Consider the following 8,771-nt stretch of genomic DNA (forward strand, 5'->3'; position numbering starts at 1 on the left):
ACAAGCTGTGCACAGGCTGTTTTTGAAGTCAACGTCCTCCTTGCTGCATCTGTTTGAATGCAAGTTGTGTAAGTTGCCCATGTTTGGGCTCTGCACATCTATGCAGCTAGTCAAAGTGCCGCCTATATTTGGTGCTGCCCATAAACCGCAGCCCAATTACCGATGGAATTGGCCTAGTGATACCGTATCCGCTGCGGCGCTGTCTGTGGCGCTGTCCCCAAATGTAAAATGTGCCCCCTGCAATATACTTTACTTGTCAGTGTCAGCTGCTGGCTCCGTGCTCCGTCCGAAATCTGCATACATGTGCCCCATGTGGTTGCCGGCATATACAGTACATGGGCACGTACATGACGTCACACACAAGCCCACGTTTCTCCGACAACCATGTGGGGCACATGTATGCGGATTGCGGATGTAGCCCGGAGTCAGCGGGAGATACAGACAAGTATACTTGAGGGGCACATTTTACATTTTTTCATTGCTAGGCCCAATATTGCTCGCTGCTGCTGCCAAGCACCTGATTGACCACGACGGCCCGACATCTTGCAGCATGTCCGATCGATATGTGTGACCAATTTTGGCCCGAAACTGATCGCATTGTCGATCCTACATGCTCTTGCCGGCACCGATTTTCATCCGATTCTATAATAATTATCGAATCGCATGGTCAATCAGCGGCCAAGTCCCCTAATTTATGACCACCTTAAGGGTGCCCGTACATTACTTGATTTTCTGCATCAATCCAGTCAATTCAATCATAATGATAGAATCTGGCAGATATCGATGTAGCAACATCGATCGATTTCCAGCAGAAAAAAATCCTCTAGATTCCCATTGGTCTGCTAATGGATCAATAGGAAGTCCTGGAGGGACATTTAAAGATGCTTTGTCTTCAGCTATACTTAGCTAGTGCTAGGCGCGGGCGGGGGGTGCGTTGAGCGTCGTGTGTGGCGGCAGGTGCACGGAGATCGTCAATTAAGGTATCTTTTGCGAGGATATTGGCGTGGGAACATTAATTAAAGGTATTTGTGTTTAATTAAGAGCATTAAAGGACTTTTATGGCTGTTGTGTTTTAATTTCATTGTAACTCTTTGTAGAAATGGGTAAGGGGTTGTGTGGCCTATATGCATTCACCACCTTATTTCAGTTTCTATGCCCCAATCTCCTCCGCAGTGTTCACCCTATGTGGTGTGTTCTTGGTCAGCCGAGGGATGACAAGTTAATCGTTCCAACACCCGGTTACACCCAGGCCGTCACTGATATTTGGAAATTTACACTACCGATAGCTTGATGCATTATCTGCCATTTAACCGCATTTAAAAATAAAACTTTTTTCCTATCATAACTTTAAAATCCACTTTCTCAAAAACGACAAGATGTTTTTGAATGTTCCTCTTGTTCCCACTGTTCTCCTTAACATACCCTGCAAATTTGGTGATTCTAGCATGCAAAATTTTTCAGCCTTATTTCTTCTATCCTATAAGTTCCTATACCTGTTCTAATGTGCTTTGTCTTAGTGCAGACTTGCCTAGTTGCACAGTGGCTGTATTATCTCTGTTATATGATCTAATCTTCTCTCCTCTGTCGGGTCTGTCTGGCTCAGGCACTCAGGCAGGAATGTGCTGCTCTGCTTGTGATAGGTAGAAGTTATACAAACCCTCTCCACGCCCCCTGCAGGCTCTGTATGAGTCACAGACTGGAGCTTCTCTCAGCCTATTACATGCTGGTTAGCAGCCATGTTTTTTGTTTGTAAACACTGCCTAAACTGGCAATTACAAGCCAGGATTGCAGCAGGGCATGGCAGAAACAGCACAGAGGGGCCCAGGAGAACATAATGAATAGAATGGTATGCTTTTTATTGTAAGAATTTTAGAGTACAGATTCTCTTTAAATGCAAACTCTAATTTTTGACATGAAAATTTGCGTTAAAAATGCGAACAGTCATTGCCAGACACTTGTTCTGCCATCCTTAAGAGGAAGTGTCACGAAAATCTTAAAATGTAAAACGCATACAAATAAGAAGTACATTTCTCCCAGAGTAAAATGTGCCATAAATGACATTTCCCCTATGTTGCTGTCACTTACAGTAAGTAGCAGAAATCTGACAAAACCAATAGGTTTTGGGCTAGTCCATCTCTCCATAGGGGATTCTCAGCATGGCCTTTATTCTTTATAAAGACATTCCCTGAAAAAGATTTACACAAAGGTGCTGGCCAGCCTCCCTGCTCGCTGCACACTATTCTGGCAGTTGGACGGAGAAACTGCCGTTCACTAAATGCTTTTAAAAATAAAGAAAACCCTGAGACCCCCCATGAGAAGATGGACTAGCCCAAAACCTGTCGGTAATGTCAGATTTCTACTCCTTCCTGTAAGTGACAGCAACATAGGAGAAAAGTAATTTATGGCTCATTTTACTCTGGGAGAAAAGTACTTCTTATTTGTATGTGTTTCAAATTTTAAGATTTTCGCGACAGTTCCTCTTTATGTGAAAATGTGCGCTCCTTTGAAATAGACAGAAAAGGTTGTCTGCTTTTCACTCAACAGCACCACCTGGTGGTAATGGGACTGCATATCAATAAGATAAAGTCCTTGTATTTCGGATCACTCAGTTTCCAGTGCCTACAGGTGTGGATGAGGTGGAAGCAGGCATCAGGGTCAGAGGGTTATTTGGGAGGCTGAGAAGGGCATTTATACTTTAGTTGTCCGCTGTGGCCTGCTGCAGTTCCCATTCATTCTCTGCTTCCGCATTTGCACCTCAATCCCTGCTGGCTTATGGCATGTGTATGAGGTCACACACACCCCACATGCTATATGCCCCATGTGGGTCGGCAATGTGGAAGATGGATGGACAGCGAGATGAGCAACAGAGAACAGGTGAAGTATTTTAATGTACGGGTAGGGGGCAGTGACGGAAGCCTGAAATTAAGCGAATCGCTGATCATGCACGCTTGTGGTGGCACTGATTTATATCTGGCTCAATAATAATAAATCGAATCAGGTGGTCGATCGGCGACAAGTTGACAGATGTATTGCCACATTAAATGTGCATGTAGCTTTAAAGAGGAACTGTAGTGAAAATAACGTAATAAATAACATAACTTATTGTTTACAATATTCATTTATAAATGATTTAGTCAGTGTTTGCCCATTGTCAAGTCTTTCCTCACCCTGATTTACATTCTGAAAAATATCACAGGTGATGACATCTTTAGTGCTGTCAGGTGCAGCCCTGCAGAGTGTTTGTTTGTGCTAGTTGAAAATATACCTGGTTTCCCAGAACGCTCTGGGAGAATTCCGCAGGGCGACATACCAATATACAGCAATATATAGATATAGCAAGTGTTTCTGATGTTGAAATTAAGAAACTTACCATAAAAGTGGGTATCCTGGATAATTTACTGCATTCTACTGTATGTCACTACAGGGCCTCTTTAAAGATCCACTAAACTATTGTTTCTAGAAGCAGAAACATCTGATCTGCATGCTTGTTCAGGGTCTATGGCTAAACGTATTAGAGGCAGAGTATCAGCAGGACTGCCGGGCAATGTGTATTGTTTAAAAGGAAATAAATATGGCAGCCTCCATATCCCTCTTGCTTCAGTTGTCCTTCAACTCCGTGATTGGCGACAGACGGCGCTCCAATCAGTTTTGGGTTTAGTCTGGCTTGTCATAACTTTAACACAGAGAAAAGTTTTTGTGGGAAATACAAACTGCCCTGGATTTATCATAGTAAACTGTCACTGCAGGTAGGTGCAGGCGTTTGTAATGACACATCCTGATTTCTTCACCATTTAGCAGCCCTTCCGCACTATGACCTGATGTGACCCAGGTGCCACCTGCTGTCTCACAGATCCAGTCCAGGCTTTGTGGAGTGCACAGAAAGTCAGTGCCTGCCTGAGCAGAGGATGAGAAATGAGGAAGGAACTGCTGCGATCTTGTCTATATAAGTTAAACATTAACCCCCGGCTGCAATTCATAGCTAGTAAAAGTGACACTAGCAAAGTGGCTGTAAAACTCCTTTCTGTGTATATTAAACATGTTTACTGTCCCAACACATCAGTGTGCTGATAAGCCCCACCCCCGGGCGTGACCTCGGCTGTTCTCAAGTCAGCGGGTGTGTGGCTGTAATTCTAGGTGCACACGATGCAATTTCCTGACAGATTAAAGCCCAATCTACACGATACAATTCTTTGTGCGATTCGATTACGATTCTATTTACGATCCGATTAAATCCGACATGTCCGAACGGGATTCAATTAAATTCGATTTGCCATTGCAAAACAATGGCAAATCGAATTGAATCAAATCAAATCCCGATCGGACATGTCGGATTTAAATCGGATCGTAAATAGAATCGTAATCGAATCGCACAAAGAATCGTATCGTGTAGATTGGGCTTTACAGTCACATACTGTTCTTTCAAACATGTCCAATCTGATTTCCGATCGATTTTTCCGTTCACACCTATGACAAACCATTTGAAAAATCAATCAGACATCAGATTTGACATGTTGGAAATAATCGATCTGCCGGCAAATCTGTCAGAAAATTGCATTGTGTGTACCTAGCATAAGGGTGACCTACATTACACAATATTGTGGCCTGATCCACCTCCGGATATAATCATTTTAATGCTATGGTAGGTACACACGATGCAATTTTCTGACAGATTTACTGTCAGATTGATTATTTTTAACATGTCCAATCTGATGTCTAATCGATTTTTCATAGACGTGAACGGATAATTGATCAAAAAATAGATCGGAATTCAGATCGGACATGTTGGAAATAATCGATCCGACAGTATATCTGTCAGAAAATTGCATTGTGTGTACCTAACATTAGAAATGGTGCTGCAACAAGGCCACCTGACCAATCTTTCGATCAATTCCTGTACGAAATCGGTCGATTGGGTTGAATGGGAATGACAGAAGAATCCCAGTCGCAGGTGCTCGATTGAGTACCGGCACAGTAATTCCATTCAATATCGCGACAACGGACAGACTCCCGGCCGGTGTTCCACCCAAGTGCCCACCAAGCCAGTGTGCAGTGTTATGCTGGGTACACACCATGCAATTTTCTGACAGATTTACTGTCAGACTGATTATCTACAACATATCCAATCTAATTTCCGATCGATATTTTGATAGATTTTTCGTTCACTTGTATGGAAAATCTTTTGAACAATTGATCGGAAATCAGATCGGACATGTTGGAAATAATCAATAGCATAGCAAATCTGTCAGAAAATTGCATCGTGTGTCCCTAGCATAAAAGGCTCACCTATCTTCCGGCTCGGCCTCTCCCAATGTCCGCCATCACTGGTACCACATGCCACGTTGTGATGTCACTGCACAGGCTGAGTCATGTGGTACAGGTGCCCGCGGTGACGCTGAACCCTGGAGGAGACCAGGAGATGAGACACCGGTGAGCACAGGCACGGGGGGGGGGGGGGCATTTATACAAGTGGGGGGCAGCCTGGCAGGCAGGTTTCCAATAGATGTCATACTGAAATCTATTGGAAATCTGTCTGCAGTGTATGGGCACGCGATAAATCTCTCTCTGGTCAGATTAGATCACAGAAGGGTCTATCTAAAGGTGGCCACCCACCATACAATTTTTTAAATATCTGTTCAATTCAAGAATTGCAATCAATTCTTCTGATTGATTGTAGCATTTCAAAAATATGATCGATGTAGCACACACATATGTTTAATTTTTCCCCAATTATGATAAAAATGATTGAAAACTCTGAGAAACTTGCTCGGGTGTGTATATTAAGAAAATTGACAATCACACATCATACAATCTTTAGAAAAAGTGGAGAAAAATTTCCAGCATTCCGGATCGATAAAAATCGGGGAAAAAAAAAGGGAGATCTGATCAGATTTATCAAATTGCTGTAAAATCGGATCATTTTATTGTATCGTGTGTGGCCATCTTGGTGGTCGATCTGGCCATACATTGAGTAGCGTATGGACACCTTTAATCCTTCAGGTCACATGCTCCACTCTGCACATCCGTGTTCTGAAATAGTCCAGGTAATGGCTGCCATCTATTGCCACCAAGCAGCAGACAGGAATCGTTCAAAAAGGAATCATTTTAGAAATCGATGCCCAGCAGATTTGATCACTCTGATCTGCCTTGAAAATCGATAAGGAATGGGCATCTTAATGGTAGCCGTCCATTAATCAATGGCCAACTGATTTGGACAAGCCAAAACGTGGATCCATTTCTGACTGACCAAAATCTGTTCAGATGGGGATCTATTTCTATCACTCTCTGCAGAATGATTTTTATTAAATGTCAGCCTGAAATCTATGAAAAATCTATGGAACCGCAGGGGTGGCTAGCAAGCACCCCAGGCAGGGCTAGGCCGAGGTAGAGGCGAGAAAGGCTCCAGCCTCAGGGTACAGCGTAGGGGGGGGGGGGGGGGGGGAGGGCGCTCAGCTTTCATTCCCCTATTGTGTTTGAATCAGAGAAATAAAAAAAGGGGATACATGGCAGTGACTGCAAGCCAGATAACTAGAGATTAAGGTGACGGCTGGGGTGGGGGGGATGGAGTGGTGCACTTTGGTATCTCAGCCTTGGGTGCTGGAGGACCTTGTCCCGGCTCTGTCCCCAGGTCCCCTCCCCCCCCCCCCCCCCCCCTAGTGCTTCCCCCAGAGCTCCTGCAAAGTAATAGCAGTGAAGCGCATTCACGCATTTATGTAATGTAAGCGTGACAAAGGTGACCTGATTATTGTGACAATGGTGTGACAGCAGGCAGTATAAATGTGTTCATTAGGCTCAAAATTGTTGATTCTGTGTAAACAGGCAGTGACCATAAAAAATATTTCTTCATTTCTGTGCAGGATCTTGACCATTGTACATTTGAATCTGTTTGCGTTCAGTCTGCTGTCTTATTTGAGATGTTTCTCATACCGTGGATGCTGCATATAACTTTTTTCTCTACCCTTGCCTTTTCATAAAACTGTCCCTCCCATTACCCCGTTATCTTTATGACATCACTACACTGCGGCTTCTGGCTGGAAGTCTGTCACCTTCTGGAGACGACATTTGAAACAGAAGCAGCGGTGGAGGTTATAGGTTGGCTTACATTGATGTTATATTGCAGTGTACTGGGTACTCGGTGTGAAACCCAGCCAGGGCACTATCTGCCTGGAGTTTGTATGTTCTCCCCATGTCTCTGTGGGTTTCTTCCGGGCACTCCGGTTTCCTCCCACATCCCAAAAACATACAGATAAGTTAATTGGCTTCCCCCTAAATTGCCCCTAGAGTATGATACACACACTACACAATACATACATAGACATAAGACTATGGTAGGGATTAGATTGGGAGCCCCTCTAATGGTGGGAATACACGGGTCGACCGGCGGCTTGATTAGCTGCCGGATCGACCCCCACCGCGTGTCTGTGCAAGTCCGCTCGTTCCCGCAGCCGCGCGGATCGATTCCCGCTCGTCCCCGCGGGCGCTTCCTTATAAGCGGCTCGATTCCCCGCTATTGTCCCCCCGCGGGGATCGAGCGCGGTATCGATCCGCAGCGTGATCGGACCTGTCGGAAATTATCAATCGAGCCATCAGCGGCTCGATTGATAAGGGGGCATCGAGCCGTGTATGCCCAGTATTAGGGACAATATACTCTGTACAGCGCTGCAGAAGATGTTGGCGCTATTTAAATACTAAATGGTAATAATTATCCACAAGGCAACTTGCCTGGAGAGAGACCAGGGGTCTGGTTGATGCTATCCCTCACCAAACATTACCCCCCCCCCCCCCAAAAAAAAGCAAGGTGGCCACCAGGGAATGGCTAAAGCTGCCATCTTGCCTAAGGTCCTCATTTCACCTCAACCCATCACTGGGTGCAGGAATTCTTGGGCTATGATGAGAGGATCACAGCTATCTATACAGACGGGCTCCTGAAGTGGAGGACGCCTATAGGGCAGAATGGAGGAGAGTGTGGGGGACATGAAGGGTACACCTAAAGAGAACTTAATTGGCTTCCTACTATAAGTGGCCCTAGACTGAGGGACACATGACTATGGTAGGGATTACATTGTGAGCGGAGCAGATACAAATGGCACCGCCATAGGTGGCAATAGTACAAGCCATAATTAGCGACAAGAAGGTTAAATTATGGCGCCCGATAAATAGCGGGTGCTATAAATAGCGGGCGTCTGGTGTCCGCTATTTATCGGGCACCATAATTGAATCTCGATGCAGCAAATCGCGGCTTGTACTATTGCCGCCTATGGCGGCAGGGAATAGGTAGGGTCAGGGGGGTAAATGTTAGGCAGCCAGGGAGGGGGGGGGGGGCAGCGGGGCTGGAGCGGTTAGGGTAAGGCAGAGGGAGGGTTCAGTGAGAGCAGAGCAGGCAGTGGTGTTGTAAACATTACTTGGTCCCTGATAATCGCCTAAGTCTCCTCTTCACGTTCTTGTTAGTTTGAATGAGTCCGCCATCCAGCCAATCACCATACGGTTTCAGTCCCCGCATGGTGATTGGCTGGCAGCAGGACTCTTGCAAGCTAAACAGAAAGTGGAGAGGAGATGGGATCACCGGGACCAGGTAACATATCACAGATGAAACTAATGACAACTACTACAGTTATTTAATGTTTCAGGACATTTCTGAAATGTTAAATAACTTTAGTAGCAAGATGCCATTATCGGCATCACCCCGTGCCATTTTTGCGCAGTTCTTTTGACTGTACCCATTGTGAGCTCCTCTGATGGACAGTTATGTGATATAACTATGGGCACAATCCACA

This window comes from Hyperolius riggenbachi, chromosome 11, assembly GCF_040937935.1.
Source record: "Hyperolius riggenbachi isolate aHypRig1 chromosome 11, aHypRig1.pri, whole genome shotgun sequence".
Classification (NCBI taxonomy): Eukaryota; Metazoa; Chordata; class Amphibia; order Anura; family Hyperoliidae; genus Hyperolius; species Hyperolius riggenbachi.